This window comes from Coptis chinensis, chromosome 1 (assembly GCF_015680905.1).
Source record: "Coptis chinensis isolate HL-2020 chromosome 1, ASM1568090v1, whole genome shotgun sequence".
In the NCBI taxonomy this organism is placed as follows: domain Eukaryota; kingdom Viridiplantae; phylum Streptophyta; class Magnoliopsida; order Ranunculales; family Ranunculaceae; genus Coptis; species Coptis chinensis.
Window position 1 is genome coordinate 19,009,518 of NC_141456.1, and position 20,419 is coordinate 19,029,936.

Consider the following 20,419-nt stretch of genomic DNA (forward strand, 5'->3'; position numbering starts at 1 on the left):
GTTCCATATCTTCCAGCAAAGTCCTCCAATCCAAATGAAACCATATCAGATCCACGTGAAGCAATTCTCACAAGACGTAACGAAGGAGACAAAATCTGAAAGAAATCTTTGTCAGGAGAAACAACTCGGACCTTAAATCCATCAGCAACACTACTTGCTTCTGAAAACTTCTTAAATCTGAAAGCTTCACTTCACACTGAGCTAAATCAACCACCTTGTTTTGAAGTATTACCCACTCAATTTTAGACCATATCCCTGTTGTGCACTGAGAAGTCGCTAGAAAGAACTTCCTAGATGAGCTTGAACAAGACTTCCTACAGAAAACTTACCTGCAAAACTGATGCAAACCATTCGAATACGACGCAAATAACAAGACTTGGTTCAAATGTAGCTTTAATTAATAAATTACAACGCATGAACAAAGACGAATACAAAGTCAAATATCCTTATATCAACAAAGATGAAAATATATAAGTACATCCTTACATGAACAAAGATAACTTAATATTTGGTTCAAAGTCTTTAAATTACAACGCATTTGACTACAACACGAAAAGTAACTTAATCATAACATCAATTAAAACAACTAAAAACACAACTATCAAATACCGGATGTACACCCAATCATCACGTTGCTAAACCACATTATGTCCCGTCTTCTCTATTGGTGCATTTGGAATGTCAGAAGGTTTCATAGCAATTTGGGGAGCTGCAATCATCGTCTGGGTCTCTTTGACGGGTCGAATGCACCTATTTAGAATAGATGTAGTAGACATTCTACGCCTAAGGTGAGCGACTAACTTTTCTTCAGCTTCTTCTATGGACATGCATCCATAGAACTTCACATCTTTGTAGCCATTTACTTGAGTTTTACAATCTTCCCAATCTATGTAAACTCCACGAGTTTTGCCTTCGAGGACTACATAGCAAAAATGCCTCCCCATATCTGTACACAAATCTAATGTTAAATTTGAAATTAAACATATGTACGTATTTAAGCAAAGCATGTCCAAAGCTTTGATTCATTCTTGAACACAAGCCAGTCCCACCACATGTCACTCCACTCACAATAGAGTTTAACAGTAGCCAGACCCAAAGCTTTCCCAGGACAGAGCACTCACACACACACAACATGTTTTGTAAAAATTCTGCTTAGCATCATCTATCCACTGTCAAATATGTATTTCGACCTATCTCTGTCAAATATCTCTAAAACATTGAAGACTAGTCCAGCAGCAGCACACACACACACACCAGTAGCAGCAGCACACACACACACACACCACCTGAACACACACACCAGCATCACACACACACAGACCACTCACACACTGAACACTCACCTACACTCACATAGCCTGCACACACACAGAGACCACCACAAACATTCACACAGCCTGCACACACACAAAAGCATATAATAATTGAATTTCAACATTAAAACAAATACACATGTATAACAACATTCTATTAAATAACTTTACTAAATAGAACGGATAAAATACCAAGTTCTAGTATCCAAAAGCCACATACATTCATACATATACCAAGTTCTAATTCAAAGACTCATACACTAATATCCAAAAGACACAAGTTCAAGTCCTACATTCTACTGCTCGATCTAGTTCCCTTACTGCTGAAGCTTTCTCATAAGCCATGCATACTGAAACTGAGGATTACTGATCCCCAAAAAGACCTTCAGCAACTGCTTATTCTCTCCCAACAAATCAAAGGCCCTCAACATGATATCAGGTTCCAAGTTAGGAAGTGCTTCTAAAGCATCAAGTTACAAGGTGGTAGGCTCAACAAGATTGAAGGCACTAGTTAGTTGACGCACTGCCTCCATCAACTCCTTGAAATCTGGGGGTAGAGGCATGACCTCAAGACCAAGACGAGACCTCTTGCGCTTCACTAAAAGAAGGGTAGTAATGCGACGACTCCCAGCTTGTGAGGTACAACCAGCTACAAAGCTTTCACCACCTTGTGAACTATCAACATCATTTGCATTAGGATGTGGACTTGGAGGCTGACTTGACTCTTCTTCTATATTATCTGCCCCTTCATCTCCAACTTCTTCATCTAGAATCACTACTTCCTCATTGTCGTGTCCAACATTGCCCCCTTCCCCAGTTGCCACATCACTCCCAAATACGACACAAGCTTCCTCAAAATGAGGAAACATCTTCTTTCGTAGGGGCCTTGTTGTAGGATGGGCCTATAACAATAAGCAATTGCTTACAAGATATAATAATAATACGTAGTAATTTAGAGTTACAAGATAGTAAAATATATTACCTTGCAATACTCTTCCCATACCACATGATCAGCATCTATACCTTTGGTTTGTTGGTTGTACGAAAAACCAAAACCACTAGCCTCGACAACTGCCTTGGCAGCGAGATAATCTTTCTTCATTGTTTTCAGCCGAGAACGTACATTCTCACTCCTGATTGACATATTCAATCGTTGATTCACAACCTCAACAACCTCTTTTAAAGTCTCGGGCTTCCACCCATTGTCTGACTTCTTACCTAAACCATTTAGAGTATTTTCTAATAAGACCTCAATTAAGATCTCATCCATCGAGGGATACCATCGGACTTGCTTCTGCCTCGCGACAGGTGGTTTGGTCACCTCACACTCAGTCACCACACGCTTACCCTTGGATGAGTTATGACCTTGCCTATCCATAACTGTTAGAAGTATCATTAAAATACAAACAAATAAATTAAAAAAAAAAGTAATATCACATTCATTAATAACTAACAACCTCTAATAAATATTCATTAAACAAAATCATAGATAATCATTCAATTTTATCCAGTACAAACCATAATTAATACAAGCACCAATTCACTAATAAAAATTCACATTAAAAAGACAACGTGAACCATTATAAAATATAATTAAAACACTATCACATATTTAATGTGGTCCCATGGTATCTTGCCACATCATTAAAGCCAGAGCATCTCTCCAATTTGTCCAACCGTGGGCAGGTACCATATCAATTTGAACTTGTTGGTCTTCATTACCATTAGTGTCATCCTCATTAATGCCCGCATCCCCATTTTCCTCATCCGAGCTCGATTCTTCGTTGGTTAACATACTATCTGGGTTTTCCTCCCTCAAGAAGTTATGGATAGTACAACATGCAAGGATTACTTTCGTGTGTACACTCGTATCATAATGAGGAGCATGCCTAAGACATGCAAAGCGTTTCTTCAACAACCCGATTGTTCTCTCAACAACTATATGCAATGACGAATGCCTAAAATTATACAACTCTTTGTAATCTTGAGCATCCTCTGTGCCTATGTCACAGAGATGATATCGTGTGCCACAAAAAGGTGTGAGGAATCCTGGGACTAATGCGAAACCAGCATCTGCAAGATAGTACTTCGATCCTGGGATGGTGTCATGTTAAGTTTAGTATATGACATTTTCAGGTGCTAAGATAGATTATAATTATAAACCTTGACATACCATTGGGTAGAGTAAGTTTGTGCCCAGGGCGAGATACGACACTCCTCAAGATTCAACCATCATGGGTAGAACCCTCCCATCCAGCAAGTACATAAGTAAACTTCATGTCAAACGTACAAGCAACCAACACATTTTGGCTGACAACACCCTTCATATTACGATATCTACCCTGGTTTTCCACATCTACTTTGGTAGTAATGTGAGTACCATCAATAGCACCCACAACGTCCTAAAACCAAAAACGTTTGTTAACGACAATTTTATAAGTCAAAAGTTTAATAGGATGGACATCTCTCTAACCTGAAAATACTGATGCCATTCTTTTTGTTTTCGAAAGCAATCGGCGAGGAGAGTTTGCAGCGGTAGCATTATTGACCACTTCTCTATATAACCTCAAAACCACTTGCAATACTACATGGAAATAACGATGAACTATTTCACATGAGCGAATGAATTACAACTCAATATTTTGTTGTCGCATGTCATGCCCGATTGTGTACAAGAAATACGCGACTTGCTCATCGACTGACAGATACCGGCTATCATTAAGACCAAGTCCGTGCAAACGGAGGCAGAAGCGATGAAACATTTCTCTATTCATCCTCAACATGTTATGACAATAGCGGTCAACTGTCCATATAAAACCTCCTCAATACAACACTCCGTTGCAGATCCATATTTCTACGCAGAACCCTAGGTATGGGTGTAGGTATAGCTCTAACAACCTTACGCCTAGTCATATATATCCTATGCCACCAAACGTAGTATGCCATCACAACTTGAGCAATAATAACAACCACCAAAGTCGCGACTGCCCTACGCTCACGTGTAGTTCTCCTCATTCTACACAAACTCATAAAGTGTAATAATAAGTAACAACTAAAATATCCACAAAGTCAAGATACAATTAATATATATATATATATATATATATATATACACACACACACACAAAATAACTAACAATTCTACATAACAGAAATATGTTCATAATCAATTCTACTTCCATTAATAACTCTCTACAGTCCAAAAGAAGTCATAAGTTTCCAAAATAACTCTCTACATAAAAGAAACATGTTCAGATTAATTATACTAATATGTTAATTAATTACTGAAACAGCTATTCATAACAAATTTATTCACAAAATGTACAAATTGATCATGCTTCACAATAGACAGACATGAGATATCTTTTTCATCCTTTTTCTTCTTGGAATTAACAAAAATATTTTTTGGGAAAAGCTTACATATTTTTAGAGCATGTACATATAAAAGCTTAAAGTGAATATATGCACACCTAGGTTCATTACCTCATTGGCAACATGCAACTGATATCAGAACTTAACCACAATTGTTTATGATGTGATGTGAGGACACTGACTACAATGGTAAGACAATATTAAAAAATATCTACAATATATAAGTACATAGCAATTAGACAAGATCATGCCACTTAAGCTAACATAGGATATAAAATGCAAGCTCAAAGAAGTAAAGTAACCACTAATTCCCATACAAGCAACATCCACAGTTTTACATACCCTAACGTCAACCAAATCCTAATGTCATTAAAAACTGCATTGGCAATATGCTCCCCCAACATCAAAAGTGGGTGAATACAAACAAAGTACACTAAACATTTGATAAAGACCAAACACACCATTCACATCCTAACCCCTTCATCCAAAAAAAAAAAAAAAAAAAAATTGTAACTTAAACAATCGAATAAGCATGATTTCCTTTTCCAGTACCCTACGCGCTAACAAGCCTGCAAGGTTTACTACTATACTGACTTATACATTGTGGGTTTGGTGGATGGGTAAAGGTCTGCCTAACTACTAAAACCCTTGGATGCACCTACAAAGGTGAGCTACATGAATGACACTTTATTCGGAAAGACGACAACTATTTGAAATTACTTCAGATTACTAGGTCAATTAGAACAATGTCTCAAAATATCCAACCTAGCCTCAATAACTCCAGTCCTGAATTTGGACTCGAACCTCGTCACCTTGACTTTACCATTCAACTGCTAGTCCAAAGACCCAATATTTCTAGCTATAAATTTCACCGAGTTAATGGCATCAATTTAGACTAAATGTTGTTTCAATAAAAGACTTGACAAAGAATATTGCTTCCATCATTAGCGGAAAAAAAAAAAAAAAATTACTGCTTCCACACATACACTTTTAGATGTTTTCTTGTCTCTCGTTTCTAATAACTGGTTCTAGTTGGGGTTCTAACCGAACTTTGAGGGGAAGATATATATATGTTAGCCTTTACTAAAGCGAATGCTACAACTACGAACACACTTTTTCCATTCTTTTTCAAGAGTGTTGTAAGTGTCTTTATGAGTACTCATTTTATTATTAGCTAGTTTTACGTTAAAGACTGGTTTAAGCCTATATTTGATCCCCAAATTCTTGATTAAAATCTGTTTACTGCTTATAGTTTTTGTTCTATAGATTTAAATTCCAGATTCTTATTTTATATGATGCTTTTGCATTGTGATCAACTTACTGCAATTCTCCTAAACTAATAAATCTGACGACACGATGGTTTACCGTTACTCGCATTCATTCTTTTCTGAAACATGTTTTTTTTGTGTGGAAGAAGGTGTGATTTCAGTACTGGGAGAGTGACCAAACCAATTTTCTATCCCTAAGTGTTTTATATTGTGCATTTGTGCTGCAGATAAGCCACAATGCTTTTGATAGACTACTTTAATTTACCGAAAGTTGCTTTATGCAGATGAAAGGAATATATTTCCTTTCTAACAATGTACTAGTCCTGAACTTATATGATTGAGCAACCTTTAGGCAATCAGTTATCCTTTTATCTCCTTACTTTTGTTATTTTGTCCGTTCTCGTAGTTTTGAAGTCTACCTCATCTCTAAATGAGTTCAGCAGCAGGGCTCAAACCATATCTCGAGGGTAGCTGAAAAAGCACTTCTTCGAGAGACATGGTTCAAAAGGGTGCATCCTATGTCTTTCTTAGTTGGACAAACCCAACCTGCTATTTTCTACAAGTTTTTCTTCATTTTTGGAGCAAGAAGCGGAACTACAGGGGAATCAAAAATCTAATGGAAGATTTGATTGCTCAATATATAGCCACAAAATAATTTTCTGTGGTTTTTGGCGTCCTTATGGCTTTTGCCCTTTTTAGAAATAGTTGTTGTGAGTTGTGACTCGTGAGTATACCTAATGCCCTAAACACCATTACAATGAAGCAAAGAACACCAATTGTGTGTAGCAACTAGCAGCATGGCATAATATTCCCATACAATTTGTTGTAATGAATCGATGGCATAATGTATTCGTTTTTTAGTTGTGATAAATTGATGGTGTAATTTCTCTTTTTTTAGTGAAAAAGACGAAGTTTAATTGGAAAAAATTTCTTATATTGTGGGACTCAAATAGAAAAACAGGCTAAGGAATTTTGAAAAATCTATTGACAGAGGAATTTAACAACGAAGCAAACGACATACTACGCACATAAATTACTCAAAAGATCATGTACAAGAAAAATAGAGAATATACAAACACCGATGAGCAGATTTCTCCTCCTCTTGTAGGAATTGTCGGTGCTTGAGAGAGAGTGTGTGGTTGAGAGAATGCGATTTTGATTTGCCAAAATTAGGGTCGAAGTGAGAACTTTTTGGTCATTTTCCTTCGGCAAAATATATTCAGCTCCCACTTGGATATATTTTTCCTGCATGAAGCGAGAAAATATGGTCACATGCCTGATTTGCCGGCAAATGTTATTTCTTTTTGCCGGACCCATATTTAGCAACAAGCAGCGGCAAATGGGCTTTTAAAACGAGAAAATATTGATTTGCCACGGGAAAAGCAGTTATCAAGCAGGCCCTAAGAGTAAGCAACTAACCAACCAATTGTTGATTTTGTTAAGAGAAGTTCAGTTTACATGTTACAACAACTAAAAAATGTTAGGTTGTTAACAAGTCATATAGCTTTTACTTAACAAGTTAACAGTGATAATCAAATACTAGAGCTTCGACATCCGAAATTTAAGAACACTCGATTTAAGTCAACTTTAAAACAGAATTCGATATTTTATATATAGCTTGCCCAATGTTTCTCTATTTTTTGTACAAGAAGTTTATGCGAGCCAGTTGTGGATGTGAGTCTTCAATACTTGGCCAACTTCAAATTTTCTTTTAGCACAGGAGATATGATTTTGTTATTAGCATGATGGTGGAGTTTGTTGGTTGTGAGACAAAATATTTTGTGCCACCATCTCCTGGACATATGAGAATTTCTTTGATCCGTTACATCTGGCATATCTACCGACTGCATTGCAAATATTGGGAAGTCATCAACTATAAACTTGTTCAAAAGTTTACTCAAACAACGCAATGATGAAATGCATTAAAATGAACAAAGACTTTTCATTTGTGCAAAATTAAATTAACATTCCAAATGTAAAAGAAATTTTCTTGCTTTCAATTTCAAACTCAAAAGTTACTTGATCGGAGGCCCAAAGTACTAAACCTTAAGCCCAACCCAGGCCCTTGAGGAATGTTCTTGACTTCTAGGTTACAAGAAGTCTACAAGCAAGGGCTAATTTCATTTAAAACAGGCTTGTCAAGAGAGAAGAAAAAGGCTCTTAACGTTCTATAGAAATGCCCGATTTCGAGCCCAGCTGATAGAGCCGTCCACCCAATTTCCATTTGGGGGACTGGGGGTGTTCCGTGTTTGTTCTCCGAAATTGGACCTTTGATTTCATTGAAATTATTAAATTAAGTCGGGGAATACCATATGTACCGCCGACCTCTACTCTAGTTCTTGGGAGTTGGGAACACAAAGATAATAAGATCACAAAACATGACGTGTGTATTGATGGAAGAGAGACCTCTCTCAAATATTCACCCATGTTGAGGTTACTATTCGATCTTGATTGTGTGTGTGTGTGTTTTTTTCCGATAATCATCTCGATTGTGGTTAACTAAGCCGACACTCCAAAAATAGAGAGAAAACATAAACAAAAACTAAAATAAGCTAAAAAGAGAGTTTTTAAACCCTAAACCACCACCTAAACCCTAAGGATGAGATGGGCCAAAACTCTGGATGTAACACTCTCACCCTGAGACATATATGGAGAGCCCCCATCCCAGCTCATACTCAGCTTTTCATCTGGAAAATGTATACGCATATGTTACCTATGGGAAACATCCTTGCTGAAAGGAAAATGGCTGGGGACTTCTCCTGTCACTACTGTCTCAAAGAGTTGGAAAGTGCAAAACACTTGTTCTTCAATTGTGACTGGATAAGAGCACTGTGGTTTGGCTCACAAGTGGGAACAAGAATACATAAGGAACAGCAGCTCTCTCTTAGAGACAGACTGGACCTCATTATAACACAGTCTTTGCTTTCGCCAGTGAGCATGAAAAAAAAAAGATTGGCAGGCACAAATATAGTGTTCTTGCTCCAACAAATCTGGAAAACCAGGAATGAGCTCAAGTTTGAGAAGAGGAAGGCAAATAGAGAGAGAATGATAAGGGAGAGCAAAGTGGGAGCAGACAAATGCTATCTGGCCTTCAGAGAAGAATCCCTTATCCCTAATATCTCTTCATCTAGTGGCATTAATAGTATAGACTTTAATTTCCCTGTCATACATAATGATAGTGTAGTAATTCGGTTTGATGCCTCCTATTGCAGAAAAACAGGCTGGGCTGGAGCAGGGGCAATAGCAACGGATAATGAAGGAAATATCATTGGAGCAGCGGTGAGGAGGTTCAAGGCAATGGATCCAGCAGAAGCTGAAATGGAAGCAGCTGAAGTGGCAAGTGTGCTGGCAAAAAGAATGGAAAGATAGCATTTTGTGTTTGAAGGAGATAACAAGGAAGTCATAGGGGCATTACAAGAGGATAGATGCAGATGGGAATGGACAGCTGTAGGAGAAGCCATCAAGCAAACGATGAATGCTTTCAGTTCTTGGATGTATAGGTGGATAAGTAGATCAGTAAATGGAGACTCTGATAGGCTAGCCAGTTGGGCAAGGCAACAGCTAGACCTCTCAGATCTTCCAAGTTGTTTGTTAGTAAAGAACTGTAGGCCTATGGTTGTGTAAAGACTGCTTGGCTCTTTCTCTTTTGGTTTAAATGTTAATATAAGTATGATTTGCATCCAAAAAAAAAAAAGTTGGCAGTCGAATAATGGATTTTTGGTGGATGTGTCCCGTCCATATCTAACAAATTTACCAATTTCCTAAAGTCTCAGTAACGTTGTAGACAGATCGATATTGCTTAGACTGTTGGACACAGTGGTTTCAGGAAACCTCAGAGAAAATGATATTACACTCCCCAAACAATTACACAAATTATAGAAACAACCACATATTCGCACTGAAAACATACCACCACGCCTTTAGGAATTAAGGTCTACATAAGAAGTATTTGAGAGTTGAGACAACGACAGTATGTGTAGGTACATAACAAAATTTCTAGGCATTTCAAACAACAACAATACGAATTCCTAAATTCCAAGTACATGATCAGTCATAAACAAAAATTTATGAAATGTATTAGTAAAAGAAAAGATTCAGGTTTCTCTTACAGTGGAACTCCCCGAATGTCTATAAAAAATAATGTTTTTGTTGTATTTGCTGAGGGAGAGAGCGAATGGTGTTTGAAAAATAGCCAGATAGGTTTATATAGACAAGGGTCTGGTTCCTCGGACTCAAGTTTTCTAGACTCAACTTTGACTCAATTTTGTGACCGTGAGATCAGATCCCTCCAAGGGTTCAGATTTTACACTAAATACTAAACATACCAAATCTATAATGGCTGATGTTATGTGGGACCTTCCATTATTTCTCTCTCTTTCTCAATCTCAATCTCTCTCATTATCGTCGTCTTCTTTTTTCCTGTATTTTTTTAACTCCATAAAATACAAAAACTAACGAGATACGTCCAAAAGAAGATGGAGTGAATTTAGTGAGGAAGCAAAACAAGCAACTCAAATGAGATGTTAGCAATGATTAAGTTTAAGGGAGGAAAAATAGGAGTAGAAACTTCAATTGAATTATTTGAGTTTGATATGTAAATATTTAAAAAATGAGCTTTAATTAGCATTATTAATGTCAAGAATGTGATTTTGGAACCAATAGAATTCATCGGCATTTTCCAAGCAACTTTCTTATATCAATTAATTTCACCTTTGAATTAAATGATTAAATAAATAAATGTTTTCTTTAATTGTAGTTTAAACTGATTTTCACAATTTTGCATTTGCAACAAACCATGTCCGAAATGGACAGAGAACATGAAATCAGGAATACACCCTGCATTCATTGGTTTCACTTTGTATATTAACAAATTAAGAAGAATTGAATAAGACTAGATGGGAGAGAAAAACAAAAGGAAAAAAAAAGTTAAAACTGTAAAGTGTATGGGTCCTTCTAACGTCACTACTAAAGAGAATATCAACTGGTTCATTGATTAATTAGAACCGTTAAGATGGTTTCAATCAACCGTCTAAAAATTGAGTTAAATCTGAGTCAAAAAAAGTTGAGTCCCAGGAACCGGACCCTATAGACAAACAATAGATCCTGCCGCACCGACTTTATTATAACCAGCTAGCTGTCACAGTTTGTGGACTTCTGCGTGTTTGAGTACTAGATAGACGGTGACAGAAGTCAAAGGGTCCGAAGTCAAAATTGTTGAGGAATTGTTGGGGGAGACAAGAATATCTATGCTGTTTCTTTTTATCAATTGGCCACTTTTTATCTATGCTATTTCTTTTTATCAATTGGCCACTTTTCAACTCTGAAGGGTTCAAACTAGGCAATCACTTGGAAGTTAAACTCCCATTTGTGGCGTGTTGGTCGGCCTAGTTGACACGGAACAAGGCTATTTTCCAGAATAAGAATGTTTGTATGGATGGAGGAGTTCTATGGATGGAGGAGGTGCTCTTTAGAACCAAATAGTAGGATTTCCACAATGCATTTATTTAACTTTTAGTTAATTTGTTTTTGGTAAAGAAACTTTGTAAGTTAATCGATACTATTTGAATGTTCTGTGGAGTATAACTATCCATTTCAAATGTCTATATATCTGTGTCAATAGTTTTATTGTTATCTCTTTCTAAAGTTTGTTATATAATATAAGAGTTACTGATAAAAACAAGTTTCCCAATAAAAAAAACAAATAATAAACAGGTTGAGGCTACTCCATCATTATTAATGGCACAACTGAAGGCTACTTTGAAGGAGAAAAAGGGCTGAGGCAGGGTGATCCTATCTCTCCTTACCTCTTTGTTCTAGTGATGGAAATTCTCTCTGAACTTCTAAATCATGCTCTTACCATAGGATAGATTAAACCTCATTCCAAATGCATAAGAAAATGGGTATTTCTCATTTGTTTTTTGCGGATGATGCACTCCTTTTTTGCAAAGGTGATATGGATTCAATTCTAGCTATTAAAGATATTCTATTGAAATTCTCTCAAGCCACAGGACTGAATATCAATCCGGCCAAATCTACTCTTCTAGCTGGGTGTATGTTTAAGGAAGCAGGATTGGATCTAGCAAATGCCATGGGGATTTCTCTCATCTCTCCACCTATTGCCTATCTTGGTCTCCCTCTTGCCTCATCAAGATTAGGTATAAAAGATTGTCTTCCCTTGAATTGGTAGAAATATTGACTTCTATAATCTCAAACTAGAAGAATATAAGTTTGTCAAGAGCAGGAATATTAGAACTCATTCAGTCAGTGCTATTTTCTTTCCAAGTTTATTGGTCTAAAACTTTTGTTCTCCCAAAAAAGGTTCTTGACAAGGTTTCTAAGATATGCAATCGTTTTTTCTGGTCTGGGCCTAATATGACAACCAAAATGCACCATGCAAGTCATGAAACCTTGAGGTATTCTAAAGAACAAGGAGGACTAGGCATGACAGATGCTAGAACTTGGAACAGGGCTGCCTATTGTGGTATGGTATATAGAATTGCTAGTGAAGAGGATTCTCTATGGGTTGATTGGACATGGAGCCAACAGATTAAGAAGCACCACTTCTGGACTATGAAAATTCCTTCGAGTTGCTCTTGGGTATGGAAAGGGATACTCAAACAGAGAAGTACAGCAAGAAGATATATCAAGTATGTCATTGCTAAGGGATTAGAGACTCTTTTCTGGCATGATCCCTGGTGCTCTTCCACTCCTATTTGGGAATTGCCTGATGCAAGAAATCTCATTAACCTTCAAGAAGATGCAAAGGTTAGTGATATTCTAGAACATGGAGAATGGTCTTCTTTAATCACCTCTCTTCCTGAAGGTAACATCAAGAAATAAATCATGGATACATAACTGAATAGATATCTAGATAAAGATGAGGTTGTCTGGTCTCCAAGTAGCTCTAGTGGTTTCTCAGTTAAGTCTGCCTATGCTGTCCTCAAGAGAGTTCGTGCTAAGGTCAAATGGTATAGAGTTGTATGGGGTAAGCTGTCCATTCCTAAACACTCCTTCACTCTATGGCAACTTCTTGCTAACTATCTGCTCACTCAAGACAAATTGATCCAGAAGAAAGTTTTGCACCATTCTCTGTGTAGCTTTTGCAATTCTTCTACATAACACTCCAAACATCTTTTCTTCAATGGCCAGTACTTGAAAAAAGTTTGGGAAATGGTCAAAAGCAACATTGGTTAATCTAGTATTGTAAAGAACTCTACGGAAGAATGGTACAACATCTTTAGAATTTGTAGGCATACTTCCTCACCTGTGGAGATATACAAAGCTTTTGTTGGAGCCATGGTACATGAGCTCTGGTGCGAAAGAAATAGAAGGAAGAAAAAGAACCTGAAGCTCACGGAACAATAGCTCAGCTTCAAGATCATGTCTTATATGAAGATCTACCTTCAGCAAAACCTATCAGAATTGAATGACTCACCAGCGAATCGAGCTCTGGCTGCTAGACTGGGACTAGACCTTAACTTCACTATTCATGAGCAAATCGGTTGCACTTGGAGGATCCTAGAGGAAGATTATTATATGCTCAACACAGATGGTTCAGTGCAGGAATCAGGTAATGGGTATGGAGGTACTATCAGAGACTCTCAGGGGAATGTTCTTTTGGGATTTGCAGGAAGTTCATCTAAGCCTTCTGTCATCTTCCAAGAACTCTTTGCTATTGCTATGGGCCTTAAACAAGCCCAATTCTTAAGTATAGCAAAACTGGAAATTAATTCTGACTCTCTAGGTGCTATCAACATCATCAATGGCCTTGCTCGAAGCCTGTGGTACTGCACTAATATAGTGTCCCAGATAATATCCCTTAAAAGTTCTTTTGTGGGTTGTATTTTTAAGCATGTGTATAGAGAGGGTAATCAGGTAACTGACTACCTTTCGAAGTTGTATAGATCATCAGTTGATCAGGTTATTTCCTTCTCCCCTCCTCTGGACTCTAAGTTACACTCTATTGTAGAAGAGGACAGGAAATGAACTATGTACTTCAGAGATTATCTTAATACAGGTTGAGGTCGGCCATAACCTCTAAACTTTAAAATAATAATAATAATAATAAACAGGTTTTTTCAATATTAAATAAACAATCCCCGCCATAGGTAGGGAAAAATGGCTAGTATAAAGTATAAACAAGGGATATACATTGTAGATTTGTAGATGGCTAGTAAAAAACTGATCTATATATATACTGCAACTACCATTTTGGAATGAAAAGTTGTTAGTGACAACATCAGGCTGCTCAGGGAATCTACTTCCTCCTCTTCTATGATATAAATGTTCTAGTGACCCTCCTTGCAACATAGAACGCTTTAACGCTAGTTTCCTGCCTTGTTCTCTTGTTTTTGATAAGTAGATGCACATTTATAAGCAAGTTTCCACACATTAGTACCATGTGTTGGGTGCATGTATGTTCCACACTAAGTAATGTCAAGGCAATGTTTCTATGTCTAATTTAATTTAACCATAGGAGAGATGTAGAGCTGAACTTCCCCCTCAAGTCTGGAAGCTTCAAATGATCCTCAACTTGGTTATGGTATATATCTTTAATCAAGCCCACCTGCAAACAATATTTTCTTCCCTGCAAAGGCACATCCCATATTCTATTTGTTAATATCTGACTCCCTTCATTAATACCTAATTATTCATTCTCGACACAAAAGAATGCAACGCAACATGAACATGGATTTTCATATAATTGATAGCGTCGTTATATGACATGGTTCCTCACTAAAATACAGTTAAGATAATAATAAAAAGAAAAAATAAATATTTGTAAATAACTCAACAACATCATTTGATTCTTCCAACATGTATATATGAAATCTGATCGTGCACTCCATAGTCAAAGTAGCAAGGTGTCTATAAAGATGGAAAGAATTGTGAACAGTACAAAGCTAATTGATGGCAATCAAAGTCCTATTTGAGTATCCTTATCACATTGAACATACATAACTAAGTGTTTTAAATGCCCCACATTTAATTAACCAAATAACACACCTTGTATTTTTAAATCAACACAATTTGAAAACGAATTAATGACTCCAATGAAAATTGAGAAGAAGAGGGTTGAATATGTGCTGCATATCGTGTTAGCGAGAGACATAAATCAGTTCGTAAACCATACATCTGTTGTGCCCTAGCATTGAAATAACGGTATTCAATTTAACAACCACCACTTGTACCTGCAAAATAGATTTATATATTGTGAGGTTACTAATCCTAACAACGACACACCAAGTTAAAATATAAAGAGAGGCAGAATACTGCTTTAACGATACCACAACTTTAAGCGATTATAACTTACATAAACTAATATAGCTCTTAGAAAAATAATTTTGTATCGAAAAGTATCAAAAATATTTATATTTGTTCAAGGAAGATCAAGTGCAATACTGGTATAGTTATTCGAAACAAAAGGCACATTGAAACCCTTAAATTTACTTAACCTTTCCTACTTCAAATTAGACTGATGACTTGTAAGGCTTAAGATATACACAAATAAATAACTCAACAGAGTTAGCACAAATAACTTATTTTCTTACTGAACTTTGTTAAATTTTAATTTTGGGTTACTTTCCAAAAAAAATTGGGAACATATGTTTAATAGATGGGCTTTGCTTTTAGGCTATGTGTAAGATGTCATACTTTGACTATAAATAACTAATAGACCATAAACCCATGATAATTCAAAAACCCAACACTATAACTATCACCATAAAACATGTCATAATAGGATCGTGCAAAGTACAAAACTTAAAACAAAAAATGGAATAAATGATCATAAGCAACTCAGAGACAATAAATATATAAGAACATCAAATGCCCATAAGCCTACAAAATTGTAAGTGAACTTTAAATGGCTTAAGATTATATGAGAATTATTACCTCATTGTAATAGTGTTTGAAAAGCCATTGCCACTTAAGTCGGGGAAAAAATGAAAAAGTAAGGAGTTTGAGATACCATCATATATATCAACAAGTAGTGCATTACGTTTTTGTTGAGCTGACTGGGTGATAGTTTGTTTTGAGTGATCAACTCATTTAAATGACTGAATATATACCTCTCGATTAACCTAAGAAATTAAACCAAGCAAACTTAAGTAGCACAGTATAAAAGTTCTTGTAAATAGGCGTTCTAATGCAAAGGGTGACTTTACCTTCAAATTAAGACATGTTTATTCTTACATATAACATAATCCATATATTATTTTCTTTCTATTGGACTTTTAAGCTTTTCATATGGACTCATGTGATAGTTACCTTTCGGTTGTTTCCGATATACTTTAGCGGTGCTGCTCATGTCAATGAGCAAAATTTTAAAATATTGGTTTTCTTTTAACCAAGGTAAGCCTAACCCAGGTAGTATGTCTTTCAATGAACACCCTTTAATCTACACAAAAATGTAGTTAGTACTACTAACTACACTTAGTTATGCAGGGCTTGATCAACAATTTAAACAACTATTGCACATAAGCAGCATAAAATTAATCAAAATTGATAGCATAAGAGAAAAGGTGTTTTAAGTGTTAATATTGCGGTTCACTTATAGTTTTAATTCTATCCGCGTGACCACTTGGATCCCAAAAGCATTGCCATAATGGAGACTGCCACATGATATTACGATGCATTGACACCAAATATATACCTATATTGTAAAGAAGCACACATCAACCTTACGTACATATATTGGTTGGCTTAATCAAGTAATGGCCACATTTGATTTTCACCTGGCGCATAATCTTAGCTCTACATAGAAGCAATGTTGATGTAATGTATCATCTATAAAATGCATATATAGCATCAAAAACTTAATAAATCAATACCCAATATGTCAACGTATTTACTAAAGAACTGATCGTAATATCCACTTGCTATACCAAAAAACTTGTGCCGATCTATACTCTATAGTTAGTAGCAAGTAAACCAAAACCAAGTCCACCTAGCAAGAATATACTAAGTAATCATGACAAAAGGTACGGTAAAGATTATATAAAACTCATATAAAAACTCTTGTGATAAGTATCTATAATTATTCAAGTTTTATTTCCCAATCAAATATTTATGCACTGTAACAGATACACTTGATTGTTTTTTGTACTTGCGCGCACACCATATTACCGTCTCAAACTTCAAAATTCATCTAAAGAACTTCCGCCTTAATAAGCACGTACTTAGGGATCAATGGCTAAAATATCTTGAATAAAATATTCTAAAGATTCACATTGAATTTGGTAGTTATGGCCAATTGGCACTTACAATTTAGTTAGGCTAGCATAATTAGTATATAACTTCATGGAAAAAGAAAATCAAATTATCAACCATCAAAGAAAGCTTAGCAGAGCCTAAACTTTTAAACTTATACTCCTAAGGGCATCTCCAATGGAGGGTGTAATTTTACACTCCCACATAGGCTCCACATAGGTGCCACTAGGATTTTACACCCCCCACTCTTGTATGATATATTCAAGCAAAATATACACCCTGAATAGTTTCCAATGGGGCAAAATGAGCAAAGTGTATTTTCAAGGACGAACGTTTGTCGAACTGACATTTAAGAAATTAATTGATTCAAACGTCACTTTAAGTAACGTCCCACTTTTGTTTTGTTTCTTGAAGAAACGTCCCGCTTCTATTTTAAGAAGCACGTCACTTTGAGTAACGTGTCACTTGTTTTGCAAAAGAAAAAACACAAAAACAGTCCAGTAGACCGAAACTCTCCTTCTTCTTTCTCTCAACTCCATTATTCTCCATTTTCTCTTCCAATGCCTCTTCGCAAAAAAAAATTTGGTGGTAAAGAGCTCCACGAAGAAGAATCAACAACGTCTAGTGTAAGAAACTTGGGGCAAGAAGACGAATTTGTCGCTCAAACACCGGATGAAAACACACTTGAACCCATTGTTTTTCCACCATTTATCAATCCACAACAACATGGCCACCACTGATTCGAAGCCCAGAAACGCATGTATCAAAGCGAGTGCTTGAAAACCAAGTAAGTTTTAGTATATTTTTATTTAAGATTTACATGATTAGAAATCGTTTGTTTAAATGTCTATAAACAAACTTTGGTGTTTGAATTCCTAATCGTATACTATTTTAATTAATGAACCTTTTTTTTTATGTAATGACTAATCACAGGGTGTAACTCTTTGGTTGATTTGTTGTTTTAGGAATCAGTTAATTTTTTTTGGAAAGCTCTCTGGAGTAGAAAGGAGCCGGGGTTTATATGAATTGGCGACTCCGTTTGGTGGTATCATAGACGTGCCATATTTGAAAAATGACAAGGCACTAACGTACGCCTTACTTGAGCATTGGTGGGATACCACACATACCACACATAGCTTCCACTTTCCTTCGGGAGAGGCCACCATCACCCCATTAGATTTCTCCATGCTTACGAGGTTGAGTATAGGGAGAAGAAGATTGTTACAATCTAACCGCAGTTATGAGACTTTTGAAACGGCGCAACAGCTATTTCCTGGAAAAGAATTTAAAGACGATGATCCAGCTAAGGCATTGAGGTTGACTCCATCTAATTGGACAGGCACTGGGATACAATGTAGATGGTTTGAAGATAGGCATGTGAATTACATTTTGGAGAAACCTAAAGGGTGGGAGCTAGGGGCTGATCACGAGGAGGAGTACATACTTGCTTTTCTATTTTATATGGTTTGACTAAAGCTTTTCACAAAACAAGAGCAAGTTCCATTCGCCTTTCCCTTGTTACGGATCTTTTGGATAGGTCGGTCATGAAAGATATTGACTTTGGCGGTGCCATTTATGCGTATTTGTTTAGAGGCATGGATGAGGTGTGCGTACTAAATCTAGCAAGGGGCAAATATAGGGATTTAGTATTATCTTGCAGGTAATTACGTCTTAAATTTTTATTATATTTTGAAATGTAGTCGAATTAAAATATTAATCCTGCAGGCTGTGTATTATTAAATTTGTAAAACTGACTAACAAATGTGTACGCTCAAAAATGTGTACCTAGGTCTATGCAATTTATTTTAGAGTCGCCACTAACTTTATTAAGGAAAAGTTGAGTAAAACCTATGTGAAGGACTAGCCCTCGAAACTATATGATTGTTGGGTTCGGGAGTCAAGGTACGATGTGGGAAGGTGTTAGGCACCCACGCTCGCCTGGTAAAACCAGCCTTACTTCTATTGAGGTGTAATGTATTAAGATATGCAAACGAAGAAAGCTTGAAACATTAATCTATCAAGTTGGATGATCTTCACTAAATTATTAAAAAACTAATAACTATATGCTATAATAAAACTAAAAAAAAAATAATCCTAATATGCAATACTAATTAAAAAAAAAATGTCACCTTGTTTGGAATGTTGTCTCATACTTGATTGTAGATTGATCGATTGATTGATGATCTTGATTGATTGTTGATGAATGATGATGATAAACTTGATTTGGAATTGACAACTGTGAATTTTGGATTGAAACAGGTGATTTGAGAAAAAAACAACTTTTGGTGAAAAGAAGCTTCTACTCAAGATCGAAAGAGGGGAAAATAAGACTAAAGACGAAGAACACGAAAAACTTCATTAGAAAAACCTCGAAGTCAAAATTTTACCTTCAACTCCAGATTAAACTAAAGAAATTCTACTCTAGAATGATGAACTAGAAAAGGAAAAAAAGAACACTCAAGAAAAGAAAACTACTAGGCTATTAGCTCTGAATAGCTAGGTCCAGATTATTAACTCCTAATTCCTAGCTCCAGATGTTTTTTGTGGGTGAATGAGACCCATATTTATAGCTTTTGGGCATGGATTCAAATATGGTAATGAGTTTGATCCAATGGCTGAGTATTGATGAAGAAAAATCCAATGGCTTGATCTCTTTCTAGTTGCACCTCCTAAATCTGGCCCTTGATTCAAGATGTGGGATAAGGGGTGCAATCTTGGCCCTTGATCTTTGGATCTTTTAGATGGATTAGGGCAAATAATTAAACCCTACACGTCCTTAATGAGCCCATAATCCAAGGTTTCCAAACTTGGCTCCAAAATGGCATATTCTCTAAAATATTCTTGATTTTTGGGATCAAATCAAATCAAACAAATAAAGAAGGTTCTATAGGTTTTTGGAGGCTTGAAAATGGGCTAGAAAACCTAATGAAAAGGTCCAACTCGAGCTGGATCCACAGCCCACGAGCACAAGTCCAAAATCCACAAAAATGCCTATTTTGACTATATTTTCAATACTGGAAATTTCCTTTGACCGGGTCAAAATTAGGCAAACTCTTATTCACAAAAAATGTTCATTAATCAATTAGGAAGGCCCATGAACTCTTAAAAACACCCTTGGGTCGAAATATTACTCCAAAATATTGTTGCACTCAACAATGCGCACAATGGGCTGAAACGGGATAGGGCAAGATTAGGGTTTCTGAAATCCAAAAGGAACCTAGGCAAGCTTGTACTCATTTCGAAGGATTTTTCAAG